The 16,543-nt window shown below is 37.0% G+C and overlaps 1 protein-coding gene across 1 annotated transcript in view; it reads right to left on the bottom strand.

Moving 5' to 3' along the window:
- The window catches only part of LOC134220443 (UDP-glucosyltransferase 2-like), a 90,795-nt gene that overhangs the window by 37,619 nt on the left and 36,633 nt on the right, over nucleotides 1-16,543 (bottom strand). The gene's annotated exons all lie outside the window — the stretch shown is intronic.

Raw genomic sequence — 16,543 nt, 5'->3', positions numbered from 1 at the left:
CAACAAATTGCATTCGACGCAGAATCCTTTCCCATTGTTTCCTATTGAAAATTGGCCAGATCGGACTATGGGATCGAAAGTTATGGCCAAAATACAAATTCATACGAAAAAATCGCGTAAAAAATGTCACTCATTTTTTGGGCACTTATCCTCCTCCGATTTGCTCGCAACAAATTGCATTCGACGCAGAATCCTTTCCCATTGTTTCCTTTTGAAAATTGGCCAGGTCGGACTATGGGATCGTAAGTAATGGCCAAAATACAAATTTATACGTAAAAATCGCGTAGAAAATGTCACTCATTTTTTGGGCACTTATCCTCCCCCGATTTGCTCGCAACAAATTGCATTCGACGCAGAATCCTTTCCCATTGTTTCCTATTGAAAATTGGCCAGGTCGGACTATGGGATAGGAAGTTATGGCCAAAATACAAATTTATACGTAAAAATCGCGTAAAAAATGTCACTCATTTTTCGGGCACTTATCCTCCTCCGATTTGCTCGCAACAATTTGCATTCGACGCAGAATCCTGTCCCATTGTTTCCTATCTGAAATTGACCAGATCGCACTATGGGATCGAGAGTTATGGCCAAAATACAAATTCATACGAAAAAATCGCGTAAAAAATGTCACTCATTTTTCGGGCACTTATCCTCAACCGATTTGCTCACAACAAGTTGCATTCGACGTAGAATCCTGTCCCGTTGTTTCCTATTGAAAATTGGCCATATCGGACTATGGGATCGAAAATTATACCATTTTTGCCTTTCTCGTATACTAAGTATACGGTAAAGGCTATATGATCGCTCCAAAAACAAACTTTTTATAGAAGGCCCGGAGACCCATAGTGTTATATACCAATCGACTCAGTTCGACGAATCGAGGTGATGTCTGTGTGTGTGTGTGTGTGTGTGTGTGTGTGTGTGTGTGTATGTGTGTGTGTGCGTAAAACTACTCAAAAAATGTCACTCATTTTTCGGGCACTTATCCTCAACCGATTTGCTCGCAACAAGTTGCATTCGACGCAGAATCCTGTCCCATTGTTTCCTATTTGAAATTGGCCCGATCGGACTATGGGATCGAGAGTTATGGCCAAAATACAAATTCATTTGAAAAAATCGCGTGAAAAATGTCACTCATTTTTCGGGCACTTATCCTCAACCGATTTGCTCGCAACAAGTTGCATTCGACGCAGAATCCTGTCCCATTGTTTCCTATTTGAAATTGGCCAGATCGGACTATGGAATCAAAAGTTATGGCCAAAATACAAAATCATACGAAAAAATCGCGTAAAAAATGTCACTCATTTTTCGGGCACTTATCTTCAACCGATTTGCTCGCAACAAGTTGCATTCGACGCAGAATTCTGTCCCATTGTTTCCTATTTGAAATTGGCCAGATCGGACTATGGGATCAAAAGTTATGGCCAAAACACAAAACCATACGAAAAAATCGTGTAAAAAATGTCACTCATTTTTCGGGCACTTATCCTCAACCGATTTGCATGCAACAAGTTGCATTCGACGCAGAATCCTGTCCCATTATTTCCTATTTGAAATTGGCCCGATCGGACTATGGGATCAAAAGTTATGGCCAAAACACAAAATCATACGAAAAAATCGCGTAAAAAATGTCACTCATTTTTCGGGCACTTATCCTCAACCGATTTGCTCGCAACAAGTTGCGTTCGACGCAGAATCCTGTCCCATTGTTTCCTATTTGAAATTGGCCAGATCGGACTATGGAATCGAAAGTTATGGCCAAAATACAAATTCATACAAAAAAATCGCGTAAAAATGTCACTCATTTTCGGACACTTATCCTCAACCGATTTGCTCGCAACAAGTTGCATTCGACGCAGAATCCTGTCCCATTATTTCCTATTTGAAATTGGCCAGATCAGACTACGGGATCGAGAGTTATGGCCAAAATACAAATTCATACGAAAATATTGCGTAAGAAATGTCACTCATTTTTCAGGCACTTATTCTCAACCGATTTGCTCGCAACAAATTGCATTTGACGCAAAATCCTTTCCCATTGTTTCCTATTAAAAATTGGACAGGTCGGATTATGGGATTGGAAGTTATGACCAAAATACCTTTTTTCATAAAAATCACAAAAAATGTCACCTATTTTTCGGACACCTAACCTTAATCGATTCACACGAAACAAGTTGCATTCGACGCAGAATCCTGTCCCATTGTTTCCTATTGAAAATTGGCTAGATTGAACTATGGGATCGGAAGTTATGGCCGAAACACCATTTTAGCCTTTTTATACGAAAAGGCTGTATGTTCGCTCCAAAAACCAAACTTTTACAGAAGGCCTGGAGACCCATAGTGTTATATACCAATCGATTCAGCTCGACGAACTGAGATGATGTCTCTGTCTCTCCCACTTCATACGGGAGTTTGGCAGAAAGACGGTCATGAGATTTATATCATAACAAATATTGCCCTCCGCTCGCGTGATGGGAATGACATTTTCGTTTTCTTTTTGTGTAGCCGTAGCTTCAGTTCAACTAACATCCAAAAGTGATATCCTTAAAATATATGACTGGGTGAAATAAAACAGGGTTATGTACGTCAAAAAGATTGGAAAAGGAGACAAAAATGTCGAAATTCTTATTAGCATATTGTAGATCAAGCTGAAAACCGAACCGAGGTCCCGCGAAATCGCATTTTCTCGCATTTCCGGATGTTACAACTGCATCGCGAGTAGTGCGCAACTGTGCCATAGTCGGGCACCACTCGCGATGCAGTTGCGACATCCGGAAATGGGACAAAATATGATTTTCGGTTTTCAACTGGATCTACAATATCTTTGCCATAAATAATCTGATTTTCATAGAACGGACAAAGAAATTTGTCTTTTTTACTCCAAGCCACTAGCTCATCTTTTTTCAAGCACACACATTTTACAAAGGTCGAGAAAGGCACCATCACCGCTAGGTGGATTAATCTGGGTTTTAATAGAAAAATCTTACTATAGAAAAAAAAGAAAATAGAAAAAATGATAACCCATATGTTTCCAACACACAAAATAACAGACACATATTACAGCTCTAGCTCCAAAACCATTCCCCCGACAATTAAACGCCCAGCAATAGGCGATAGACACATAGCGGCACCCCTATAGTAAGATTTTTCTATTAAAAAATGTATGCCAACATAAAATTAAATAGTTAAATAAAAATCTTGTAGACCTCCCTGAAGAAGGCCCAAACCAAGGGTCGAAACGTCGGATGTTGTAGAATCACTCCGCTTTATAAATTCTATGATCAGAAAAGCCAAAACAGAGGGATTTTTCGTTATATAGATTTTCGCCAATAAATGTGTGCGGATTATCCTTAGTGTTGAGAGTAAGAGGGTTGACGGTCAGTAAGCTTCGTTTAACGGTCAGTTAAGGAAGCAAAATGATTTTGTTCATCGAAGGTTTTGTATCACATACTGTACCGACGATCGCGACAGATTATCAATACCTTCTTCAGGGAGGTCTACAAGATTTTTATTTAACTATTTAATTTTATGTTGGCATACATTTTTAAATAGAAAAATCTTACTATAGAAAAAATAGAAAATAGAAAAAATGATAACCCATATGTTTCCAACACACAAAATAACAGACACATATTACAGCTCTAGCTCCAAAACCATTCCCCCGACAATTAAACGCCCAGCAATAGGCGATAGACACATAGCGGCACCCCTATAGTAAGATTTTTCTATTAAAAAATGTATGCCAACATAAAATTAAATAGTTAAATAAAAATCTTGTAGACCTCCCTGAAGAAGGCCCAAACCAAGGGTCGAAACGTCGGATGTTGTAGAATCATTCCGCTTTATAAATTCTATGACCAGAAAAGCCAAAACAGAGGGATTTTTCGTTATATAGATTTTCGCCAATAAATGTGTGCGGATTATCCTTAGTGTGGAGAGTAAGAGGGTTGACGGTCAGTAAGCTTCGTTTAACGGTCAGTTAAGGAAGCAAAATGATTTTGTTCATCGAAGGTTTTGTATCACATACTGTACCGACGATCGCGACAGATTATCAATACCGTCTATTTAGGACAAGCATTTGCTACCATTAATGATAAAGTTTCGTGTCTCTATCAGCATGTTATTTGTGGAACAGTCGTATTCCTACAGAATAAACATTTTGATGCTAAAAATAGATCAAAAGTTTTATTAATCACTTTACAACAGTTGTAATTACACCCGAATCTGTTTTTACACGGCCGTGTAAAACAAATCCCATCCACATTTTTTTCAAAGTTGCTTCATTTTGCATGATTCGTCGAAAAATCATAAAACTTTTTTTACACGGATTTTCGAATTTTAAACTGAAAACTTTTTTTACACGGAACGCATCCCCCGTGTAAAAAAAGAATCGGGTGTACTTGATAAAACTTTCCTACAAAACAATGCATGCATGCATATTGATTAATTAACAAATCATTGTTTACCGGACAATTTTTTTTGGCGTCTGGTTTTGTGACTTGTTTAGTTGAATAATTTTTATTAATATATTAGACGTTCTTTTTGATAATTCAAGTACTGGAAAACAAAAGGAGCCCAAATAGACGGCGAAAAAACTATGGCTGCAACAATTTTGGTATTAAGGTATTATGTATTTTATAATTGATTTTTTTATATGCGTATGTCATAAAACTCGTAATCTTAAGGACGATCTTTCAGAATCTAATTTTGTTCCACCTCGCATTTTCAAGGGCACCGCTATCAACACCGAAGCAATTGTTGTCTTTTTTTCCACGCTTGTTGTAGCAAAGCCAAAATAAAAAGATGGCAAATATTCGTTGCTTCTTTATCGAGATTGGTGCCTCTGCAAACGCGAGGTATAATTCATTTGGAGTATATACAGTTTAACCTTAGGCTGTGAACCATTCTACCGATTTGTTTAACTTTTAGTTAAAATTTGACAGTTCGATGATTATTTCGCCGTGGTTAAAAATAACCCTGTTCCGGAGCATGGTTAGATTTGACATTTCGGTAGTTAAACTTTGTTCGCGAGAAAATTGGCGCCAAATCCATTTCGTTCCGAATAACTATCAATCTGTCAAAACTCAAATGGGTCGGCTTCGGAGTAAAATTTTAACCACGATGGGAAAATAACCATCGAAGTGTCAAATTTTAACTAAAAGTTAAACGAATCGGTGGAATGGTTCACAGCCTTAATAGGCTATAACACTCGATTTCGGCTTCGTAACACTTCAAAATAAACGAATGTTGAAACAATGCCGGCTTAGAAGTAGATTGGCTACACAGAGTCTCTTACTAATTAAGTTCAATGTAGTTCTATCAGCTTAACAGTAAAATTTTACCAGAGACCGCTATGGAGAAAGAACAAATAAACAAAATTAGCAATATTAGCATCATTTTGGTCATACACATGGAGATTATTTAATTCTGACGTTATGTGGATTGGCCATAAGCTTAATAATCATCAGATAATAATCATCGAGATAATTAAACTTTGATCTATTAAATATGTGCAGCAACGGCAACTTCCAATTTAGATTCAAATCCATTATTTGGATAAGACATCATAGTTAGTTTACTCGCTCATTAACTGCAATAATGAGATTCTACCCGACGAACCGCATCAGTTTCTAAATTACTGCAAAATCGATCCAGCTCAATTATCAGCCCATTAGAACCACATTCATTGGCTGCGCTGTTACCAAATTCCATTCGGTAATTATAATTTTTCAATAGGAAAAGTTTCGGTACTAATCATGCCAGGCATGTTCCCTTTCTGATCTCCGTGATGGAACTGTAAGCCGATATCTAATTTATCCGGTGCGCGCGTAGAATGTAATGGAGGGCACGTGGTACAAAGTGCAACTTGTTCACTTGAGTCACACTTGAGTTCATCTTACATACCTTTATCTGAAGATCAAATAGTCGTATTTTTCATATGAAGCCCATTTACTGTTTTAAACATCTTGAATTGGGTTGTTGAGCAGAGAAAAATATGAGATTTTTTATAGTTTAACATAAAGAGCATGATTTTCTGATCTACAACATATTTTTATTTTGCTTGTACACCTTTTATTTTCATTTTTGTATAGCAAACAATAAGTTATTTTAATCGATACAATGACACTAACATTCATAGAATGACAGTTGGCCCATGCAGCATAAGAACAAATTTTTAGTCCCATATAAATTTAAAATCCAAATTAATGTTCCGGGGCTCCAAAAATTCTGAAAAATTGAGGTTAGGCTCAGTTTTTTATGCAGATTCAGAATATGTTAAAACATATATACCCCTAAACAACCCAATTAAAGTTTTACTGTTTTTTTTTAGCTGCAACCATGTCAAGCAAGCCATAGAAGAGTGCGTTTTACGACACTCCCTTTTTAGTCGTAACAGGTTTGGTCGTTTTCCAAATTTGCGTTCACCATCGCCGTACATGATGATGATGATGATGATGAGGCGACGAGGCGTCGATACGCAGTCAAGTGGAAAACGTCGATCAACAGCACTGCCACTGTAGGTACGTATCGAGTGGAAAGCCGTGGTCTAGAAAATTGACCACTTAGTACCGGTAGAAGCCAACGCGCAGTCATCGGTGGCAAATGACCGCACGTACGCGTATTTTTGTCGCTTCTAGAACGATTGCCTTAATCGACCGGATCGGATCCGAAAGTGTAGCTACATGAATGGTTCGCAGGCGCGCGGGTCAGGGAGTCGAACGAGCGTTGACCGCAATACATGACCAGTTGGCGACAGTTGGCTTGTAACAGGTTGTTTGAGGTCAGCTCCAGAGAGCACTGCCGCAGTGGTGGTAGGTCAGCACTTGATAGAAGATGAGAACCGTGACATTTACATGGTTCTGTCGCCGGAGCCGTGTGTGCGCTAATGCACGATAAAGGTAATTGGCGTTTGATAGCGGTTGATTGGCGTTTCATGGTAATTGGCAACCTCTTGTACCAGTGCTGTGAGAGGCTGCTGGGCGCGCTCCTGCATTGTCAACAGGATATATTAATTAAACAAGGTTGAAGGATGAAAAAGGGGTTTCAATTGGGTGTTTATGAGTGTTGAGATTGTTGCATTTCAGGATATTGCGTGTAAAATTATGTAAAGCGGAAAAAAAATATTTCGAGATGAAAGAGTGTTTCCCTCCAAAATGACAAAAGAACTAACCATAGAAACACAAAATAATTTACTTAAAAATTTAGTAGAATTTTTTTCAGACATTAAGAACAATTTTCCTTAAAAATTTAAATTAAAATAGTTACGGTTGGAAAATTTCGAAACATTCCGTTTGAATATTTCAAAGGATTCTATTTGGCCATTCGGTATTCAGATTCGAAATTCGAAAAAAACAATCCATTTGCAAATTTGGGATAATTTTGTTTAGAAAATATGAAAAAATATCGTTTGGAAATTGGGAAAAAATCCGTTTAGAAATATGGAAGAATACCGTTTGGAAGTTTGGAAAGCCGTAAGAAAACCGTTTGGAAATTTAGAAGATTTTTGTTTGGAAATTCAAAAGATTTACGTTTGAGACTTCATAAGAATTTCGTATGAAAATTTAGAAGAAGTACGTTTGATAAATCGGAAGCAATCTGTTTGCAAAGCTTTCAAGTATTCCGTTTGGTTGTTTAGAAGGACTACATTTGGATACTCGAAAGAATTTCGTTTGGAAATTAGGAAAAAAATGGTTTGAAAATTTGGATGAATTCCGTTTGGAAATTTGAAAATTTTTCGTATTTTCGAAATTCGCAAGAAAATATATTTCAAAAATTAAAAATATTATATTTAACATTTGGAAAATTGAAAGCATTCTATTTTAATATTTGGGTTGATTTCGTTTAGAAACTCGGGAGAATTCCGTTTACAAATTAAGAAAAAAAAAATGTTTCAACATTTTCAGGAATTCTGTTTGGAACATTCGAAGAAAATTTCGTTTGGAAATTTCGGAAGAATTCTGGTTAGAAATATGGAACAATTCGAAACAAATTTTAAAGGATTCCGTTGGAAAATTCTAAAGTATTTCATTTGGAAATTCGTAAGAATTCCGATTGAAAATTCGAAGGAAGTCCGTTGGAAAATTCACAACATTTTTGTTTGAAATTAAAAAAAAATCTGTTTGAAAATTTTGGAAGAGGATTGGATTGTTGGAAGCATTCCGTTTCGAAAACTAGGAAGCATTTCGTTTGGAAACTCGAATGTTTCCAGTTTGGAAATTCGACAGATTTTTGTTAAAAAATAGGAAGATTTCCGTTGAGAAAACATCGAAAAAAAATAATCGGTTTGAAAAAAATGGGAAGGAAGGAAGGAATTGAAGGAATGGAAGTAGGAAGAATTTCATTTGGAAATTCGTAAGATTTTTTTTTCGGAAAATTGGCAGAACCCCGTTTGATTATTTGAAAAAAAAAATTGTCCTGGAACTTCAAAGGGTTCAGTATGAAAAAACGGAAGAATTCCGTTTGAAGATTTGCAGTCATTTTTTGGAAATGTAAAAACAATTCGTTTGGAAATTTGCAGAATTTCGTTTAAAAATTCGAGAGAATTCCGTTTGAAAATTTTGAAGAGTTGCCTTTAGTAAAATGGAATATTTTAAACTTTGAAGCTTTTTTTTATTCCTTTCTTTATTTGGTAGGCACTCTGTGTTTCTTAACTGCTACTGTGCTGAAATCTACTGCAGTATTCTGCTGTACAGAGTCCACACAGAATCTATTTTTAGATTTCTATTATTCATTATTGTTATCGTTGCCAGTCCATCTCATCGTAAGTCCATTGTGTCCGTTTTGTCCATGTCATGTGTATCCAATGATCGTTGCATTGTTCGGTTGCCATTTATCTGGATAACGTAATGCCTCCGACAAGTTGTCAGTCGTCAGCAGACAGCCATGACAGTAAGGCGCGTACCCCAAACGCCACCGTATGGGCTGCGGATCCGGCGACTGACGAGGGTTTGTTGGAGGGCTGGGAATCGAACCCATGACCATCCGCTTGTAAGGCGGACGTGTAGCCAACTACGCTACGGGACCCCCTAACTTTGAAGCTTTTCGTTTGGTTATTTTGAAGGATTCCGTTTGGAAATTGGGAAGCAATCAATTTGAATACTTATTCGAAAAAAAGAAAATCCACTTGCAAATTCTGAAGAACTTGGTTTGGAAAATAGGTATGTCGGAAGAATACCGTTTGAAAATTCGGGAGGATTCCATTCGAAAATTCAGTAGATTTTTATTTGGAAATTCAGAAAATTTACGTTTGGGACTTCGAAAGAATTCTGTTTGAAAATTTGGAAGAAACACGTTTGAAATATCGAAAGCAAATCCATTTACGAAAATTTTCTAGCTTTGTGTTTGGACATTTGAAAGGATCCCATTCAATTATTCAGACGAATTCCGTTTGGCAATTAGGAAAATTTTCGCTAAAAAATTTGGAGAATTTCCGTTCGGAAATTTGAAAGATTTTCGTTTGGAAATTGAAAAAATTCGGGAGAATATCGTTTGGAAATTTAAAAGCATTCCGATTGAAAAATTGCAATAGTTACATTTGCAAATCGGAACCATTTGTAAATTCGTCAGAATTCCATCTGAAAAAAAGGAAAAAATATCGATTCAAAATTCGTTTAGAAATTCGAAGGATCTCCGTTCAAAAATTCGTAAAATACGTTTGCAAATTTGAAAGAATTTTGTTTGGAAAATAGGAAGGATTTCGTTTGGAAATAGGAAAGATTCCCGTTTGAAAATTGGGAGGAATTCCGTTTAGCAATTTGAAAAATATTCGGAAAGAAGAAAAAATTCCGTTTGAAAATTCAATTCAATTGTTTGGAAACTATTACGTTTGGGACTTCAAAAAAATATCCGTTTAAAAATTTGGAAGAAATACGTTTGGAAAATCGAAAGTAATCCGTTGGCAAAATTTTCTGTTATTCTGTTGACATGTTGAAGGACCCATTTGGTTATTTGGAAGAATTCCGTTTGGCAATTAGGGAAAACACGTTTGGAAATTTGGAAAAAAATTCGTTTAGAAATTCAAAGAATTTTTGTAGGGAAATTTATTAAAAATATCGTTTGCAAATTCGTGATATTTTTTTTCAGATTTCGGAGATAAATCGTTTGAAAATTCGAAAATTTCTGTTTGCAATTTCTGAAGTAGGTATTACATTTGGAAATTGGTATGTTTTTCGTTTGGAAATAAGGGAATAATCCGTTCGTAAATCAGGAATTATTTTGTTTGTAAATTTTGAGGAATTCCGTTTGTGTAAATTTGGAAACGTTCCGTTCGGAAAATCGATCGAACTTCGTTTGAAAACTATGAAGATCTTCTTTTTGAAATATGGGAAAGCTACGTTTGGAATATTGGAAGCATTTCGCTTGGACATTCAGAAGTATTTCGTTTGGAAATAAATAAGCCTTCCGTATGAAAATTCGTTCTGGAATTCGGAGGAAGTCCGTTTGAAAATTCGGAAGATTATTATTTGGAAATTCGGAAAAAATCCGTTTGAGCATTGAAAGCATTGCGTTTCGAAAATTTGAAAGCATTTCGTTTGGACATTCGGATGGAATGCTTTTGGAAATTAGGAGTAATTCATTGGAAAAATAAATCCGTTTGAAAGTTTGGAAAAGAATCGGAAGAATTCCATTTTGAAATTTGGAAGAATTTTGTTCGAAAAAATAAAAGATCTCCGTTTGCAAAATTTGAAGAAAAAAAAATCATTTGGAAATTCGTTAGATTTCTGTTGCGTTTGGTAAATCGGAAGTATTATATTTTGAAAGCTTAGCAGCATTCCGTTTAGTCATTTGAAAGGATTTCGTTTGGAAAATCGGAAGTTATCAGTTCAGAAATTTGAAAGAATTCCGTTGGGCAATTCTGAGAAATTTCGGTAAAAGATTTGGAGGATTTTCGTTTCGTTCAAAGATTGGCAAGAATATCCGTTTAGATCTTTGGAAGATTATCGTTTGGAAACTTGAAAGTATTTTGATTGAAAATTTGGAATAGTTACATTTGGAAACCGTTAGAATTCTATTTAGAAATTAAGAACAATCTCGTTAGGAAATTCGGAAGAATTCCTTTCGGAAATTGGGAAAAAAATCTATGAAGAATTTAAAGAAATTCCGTTTGGAAATTTGTAGGATTTTTCGTTCGGAAATTCTTTTAAAAAAATCGTTTCGAAAATCAAAATATTTTTTTTTGGAAATTTGGATGAAATATGAAACATGATTTGAAAATTTCCGTTCGTAAATTCTATAGTATTACGTTTGGTAATCGGTATGTTTTTCGCTTGGAAATAAGGAAGAAATTCATTTGTAAATTAGAAATAATTTTGTTTGTAAATTTGGAGGATTTCCGTTTATAAGTTTGGAAGAATTCCGTTCGAAAATTTGATAGAATTTCGTTTGAAAATTATGACGAATTTTTTTTAAATGGGAAAGTTACGGAAGCATTCCGCTGGACATTCAGAAATACTTCATTTGGAAATAAAAAAGCTTCCGTATAAAAATTCGTAAGAATTCCGCTTCAAAATTCGGGGAAGTCATTTGGAAAATTCGAAAGATTTTTGTTTGAAAATTCGGAAAAACAATCCGTTTGAAAATTTTGAAAGAGCTACAATTGGAACATTGAAAAAACTCCATTTTGAGAATTGCTTTCAAATTAGTTTGGACACTCGGATGGATTGCGTTTGAAAGGAGGAATTCGATGAAAAAATAAATTCGTTTGAAAATTTGGAAGGGTTCAATTTGAAAATCGGAGGGATTCCATCTGGAAGAATTTTGTTTGAAAAATTGGAAGAACTACGTTGGAAAATTAAAAAAACAAATCCGTTTGGAAATTCGGAAGAACTCCATTGCATTTGGTAAATTGAAAGTATTCCGTTTTGAAAACTTAGAAACATTCCGATAGGTCACTTGAAGGTAAATTTTCGTTTGAGATTTCAAAAGAATTCTGTTTGGAAATTCGGAACAATTCTATTGGAAATTTGAAAGTATTCCTTCTGGAAATTCGGATGCATTCCATTCAGAAAATTGGATTAATCAGATAGGAAAATCGGGAGCATTTCGTTTTGAAAATATGAAAGCATTTCGGTTGGACACTCCGGATTGGCGATTCTGATTGGCAATTCAATAGTATTGCGTTTTGAAAATTGAAAGAATTCCGTGAAGAGAATGCAGTTTAAGTTCCGTGAAGAGAATGCAGAAAAGCGGAAATATTCCTTTTAAAGGTTTAATTCTCAAACGTAATTGTTTCAATTTTCAAAACGTAATACTACCAAATTGCCAATCGGAATCACCAATCCGGAATGTCCAAACGAAATACTTCCATATTTTCCAAACGGAATGGTCCCGATTTTCCTATCGAAATAACCCAAATTTCCAAATAAAATGCTTTCGAATTTCCAAAAAGAAATGCTTCAAGATTTTCAAAAGTAATTGTTCCGGGCTTTCAACGGAATTGTTACGAATCCCCAAACGGAAATCTTTTGTAATCCTAAACGAGAATTTATCGAATATCTAAACTGCATTCTCTTTAATTCTAAACGGAATTCTTCCAATTAAAAAAAAAATCTCAAGTTTCAAACGGAGTTCTTTCAAATTTCCAAACTGATTATAAATAAATCCTTTAAAATGACCAGACGGAATGTTTCTAAGTTTTCAGAAAGGAATGCATCCGATTTACCAAACACAGCGGAAATGTTACGAAAATCCAATTGATTTTTTTTCCAAAATCAAATTTCCAAAAGGAACGCTTCCAAATTTTCAAAAGGAATTGTTCCGATTTCTCAAACGAAATTCTTCCGAATTTCTAAGCGACTTTCTTCCGAATTCCAAACTTTTCGAAATCATAAACGAAAATTTTCTGAATATCAAAATTACATTCTCTTCAATTCTCAAACGGAGTTCTTCTAATTCTCAAAATAAAATTTTTCGAAGTTCCAAACGGAGTTTTTTTTAAATTTCCAAACTGATTACTTCCGGATTTCCAAGCGAATCCTCTCAAATGATCAAACGGGATGTTTTAAAGTTTTTAAATCGGAATGCTTCCGATTTTCCAAACGCAACTCTTCCAAATATACAAATTCTCCAAATCACTCAAAAGATTTCCAAACAAATAGGGTAACCGTACCCTTAGTGGAGGTAGCACCAATAGTGGAGGTAGTGGGGTTTTAATGAGATTTATCGTATTTATACATTTTACGATGGTTTCAGTTGATGCGTCGTGCTTTAAATATCCTGTTAAATGCAACTTACCTTAAGATTTCGCTTGATAAACTATTGAAAACAATGATTTTCCTTAACAAAATTGACTCCCTTGCACCTATAGTGGTGCAACTGTACCAATAGTGGCGAGTCTCATAAGAAACCAATGGATAGCACCACTATAGGAACCAAAATTAATTTTTACCGCCACTAAAGGAACAGTGTACCCATAGTGGTGCAAGCAATATTTGATAATTGTTGATGTTAAATGACATCTATCTCATTTTTGCTAGCAAATTTATTAGTGTATCTATTGACTAAGATAATAAATCAGTAAATTTCCCATAACTATCAATTTTTTAAAAATATTTTCTTTTGTGGATCTACTAATACCTCCACTATTGGTACCGTTACCCTATATATCTTTTTCAAAGTTCAATTCAAAGGCAATTTACGAATATCTAAACTGCATTCTCTTTAATTCTCAAACGGAATTCTTTCGGGCCTCTTCAAAGGAGACTTCCGGGCCTCTTGAAAGGAGGCTTCCGGGCCTCTTGAAAGGAGGCTTCCGGGCCTCTTGAAAGGAGGCTTCCGGGCCTCTTGAAAGGAGGCTTCCGAGCCTCTTGGAAGGAGGCTTCCGAGCCTCTTGGAAGGAGGCTTCCGAGCCTCTTGGAAGGAGGCTTCCGAGCCTCTTGGAAGGAGGCTTCCGAGCCTCTTGGAAGGAGGCTTCCGAGCCTCTTGGAAGGAGACTTCCGAGCCTCTTGGAAGGAGGCTTCCGAGCCTCTTGGAAGGAGGCTTCCGAGCCTCTTGGAAGGAGACTTCCGAGCCTCTTGGAAGGAGGCTTCCGAGCCTCTTGGAAGGAGGCTTCCGAGCCTCTTGGAAGGAGGCTTCCGAGCCTCTTGGAAGGAGGCTTCCGAGCCTCTTGGAAGGAGGCTTCCGAGCCTCTTGGAAGGAGGCTTCCGAGCCTCTTGGAAGGAGGCTTCCGGGCTCCTTGAAAGGAGGCTTCCGGGCCTCTTGAAAGGAGGCTTCAGGGCCTCTTGAAAGGAGGCTTCCGGGTCTCTTGAAAGGAGGCTTCCGGGCCTCTTGAAAGGGGGCTTCCGGGCCTCTTGAAAGGAGGCTTCCGGGCCTCTTGAAAGGAGGCTTCCGGGCCTCTTGAAAGGAGGCTTCCGGGCCTCTTGAAAGGAGGCTTCCGGGCCTCTTGAAAGGAGGCTTCCGGGCCTCTTGAAAGGAGGCTTCCTGGCCTCTTGAAAGGAGGCTTCCGGGCCTCTTGAAAGGAGGCTTCCGGGCCTCTTGAAAGGAGGCTTCCGGGCCTCTTGAAAGGAGGCTTCCGGGCCTCTTGAAAGGAGGCTTCCGGGCCTCTTGAAAGAGGCTTCCGGGTCTCTTGAAAGGAGGCTTCCGGGCCTCTTGAAAGGAGGCTTCCGGGCCTCTTGAAAGGAGGCTTCCGGGCCTCTTGAAAGGAAGCTTCCGGGCCTCTTGAAAGGAGGCTTCCGGGCCTCTTGAAAGGAGGCTTCCGGGCCTCTTGGAAGGAGGCTTCCGGGCCTCTTGAAAGGAGGCTTCCGGGTCTCTTGAAAGGAAGCTTCCGGGCCTCTTGAAAGGAGGCTTCCGAGCCTCTTGAAAGGAGGCTTCCGGGCCTTTTGAAATGAGTATTTAGAGCCTACTGAAAGGAAGGCTTCCGAGCCTCTTGAAAGTAGTCTTCTAAGCTTCTAAAAAGAAGGCTTCTGAGCCTGTTAAAAAAAAAGATTCCGAATCTCTTAATAGGTGGCTTCCAAAATTCTTTAACGTAGATTTCCGAGTCTTTTGAAAGGTATCCTCCGAACCTCTAGAAAAAGGCATCCGAGCCTCTTGAAAGCAGGCTTCTAAGGTGCTTGTAAATAGGTTCCGACAAGCGTAGAATGATGCTTCCAATCCTTTGGCAGAGAAGAAATTGAGCTTTTCGAAAAAAACTTCATGCCTCTTAAGTTGTGGCTTGCGGATCTTTAGACTCAAGCTTTTAGTTTGGAAGCATATTTTTAACTTATTATTCAACATTTTGTTTCAATCAAATAGGTCGCATTATTTTTTTTTTTAATTTGTTCATTTGATGTTTTGTGCTTTTGATCTGTTGTCCACAGCTGGGTGCTGCGGATAGAGCCGCTTTTCTGCTCTCAAGCGAGTAGAGGGATATTTTGAAATCAATCCCATAAGCAAAACTATTCTGCAGTTACTAGGCTGTCAAACATTTCCCGCTCTTCGAATTTCTCTTTCCATGCTGCATGAAGGCGCACAAATGCGCGATACTCTACATGACTTTACGATGGTTTACATACATTCTTGATCCAAGCAGCTGTTGAATCTTGTGAAATTTCGTAACGAGTGCTTTTTAATTGCATTCCTACTAATTTTCAACTCGAAATATAATGTGAAAATATTTGTTACAAATAATACAAAACTCAATCTAAGTTTATTTTTATTTTTTCCTAAATAATAACAATACTTCTCAATATAGGATCTGAAACGAACATAACCACAATCTTCAATGTTTGGCTCCGGCACAATAGAAAAGTTTGGCTTCAGTTTGACAACCAAATCGATTCTATTCGCACCACCCAGGTCCACAGTCCTTCATAGACTGAGCGAGTTGTAGAGTGCAGGATTCAATAGGCTTTGACTTGCTGATCGCCATGCATATTATGTACAAGGTAATGTTTTGAAATTAAAAACATTATACTTTATCAATAAATTTTGAATGGAATTTTAATACATCCGTCATTACGTCATTACACGTGTGTCCGATCAATAACAACAACAAAAAAAAAACAAAGATAGTTTGAATGTATTAGTGTGCACGCTGAAAATTCAAAGCAAAGCGAAATTGCGCCAGAATCTAAAAATTGATGCAACATCTGGAAGAACTTTTTTTGGAAATGCGGAAGAATTGCGTTTGACAATTTGGAAACATTCTGTTGGGAAAATTTGGAAGCATTCCGTTTTAACCTTTTTTTTAGGGATTACGTCAGGAAATTCGAAGGAATTCAGTTTAACCCTTAAAGACGCAAGGCAATTTTTTTAGAAATCGTCAGAAATATTTTTAGCGTAAATAACCATTGAAATCATTAACATTAAACGTATTTTCGGTTTGTTGTTTTAGAACAACATTGCGCATTTAAGGGTTAAAAATATTGAAAGAGTAATGGGTCAAACACAATGGATACGTTTGCGTGCACGCAAACGTATCCATTGTGTTTGACCCATTACGCTTAGATAATCGGAAGCATTGCGTTTGGAACATTTGGAAGAATTTCGTCTGCGAAATCGGGAGAATTTATTTTGAAAAAATTGGAAGATCTTCGTTCGAAATTTTCTTTTTATTCTTCTTATATGT

Source organism: Armigeres subalbatus, chromosome 3 (genome assembly GCF_024139115.2).
Source record: "Armigeres subalbatus isolate Guangzhou_Male chromosome 3, GZ_Asu_2, whole genome shotgun sequence".
Classification (NCBI taxonomy): Eukaryota; Metazoa; Arthropoda; class Insecta; order Diptera; family Culicidae; genus Armigeres; species Armigeres subalbatus.
The sequence above is the reverse complement of the archived record's forward strand: the minus strand, read 5'-3'. Positions and strand labels throughout refer to the sequence as shown.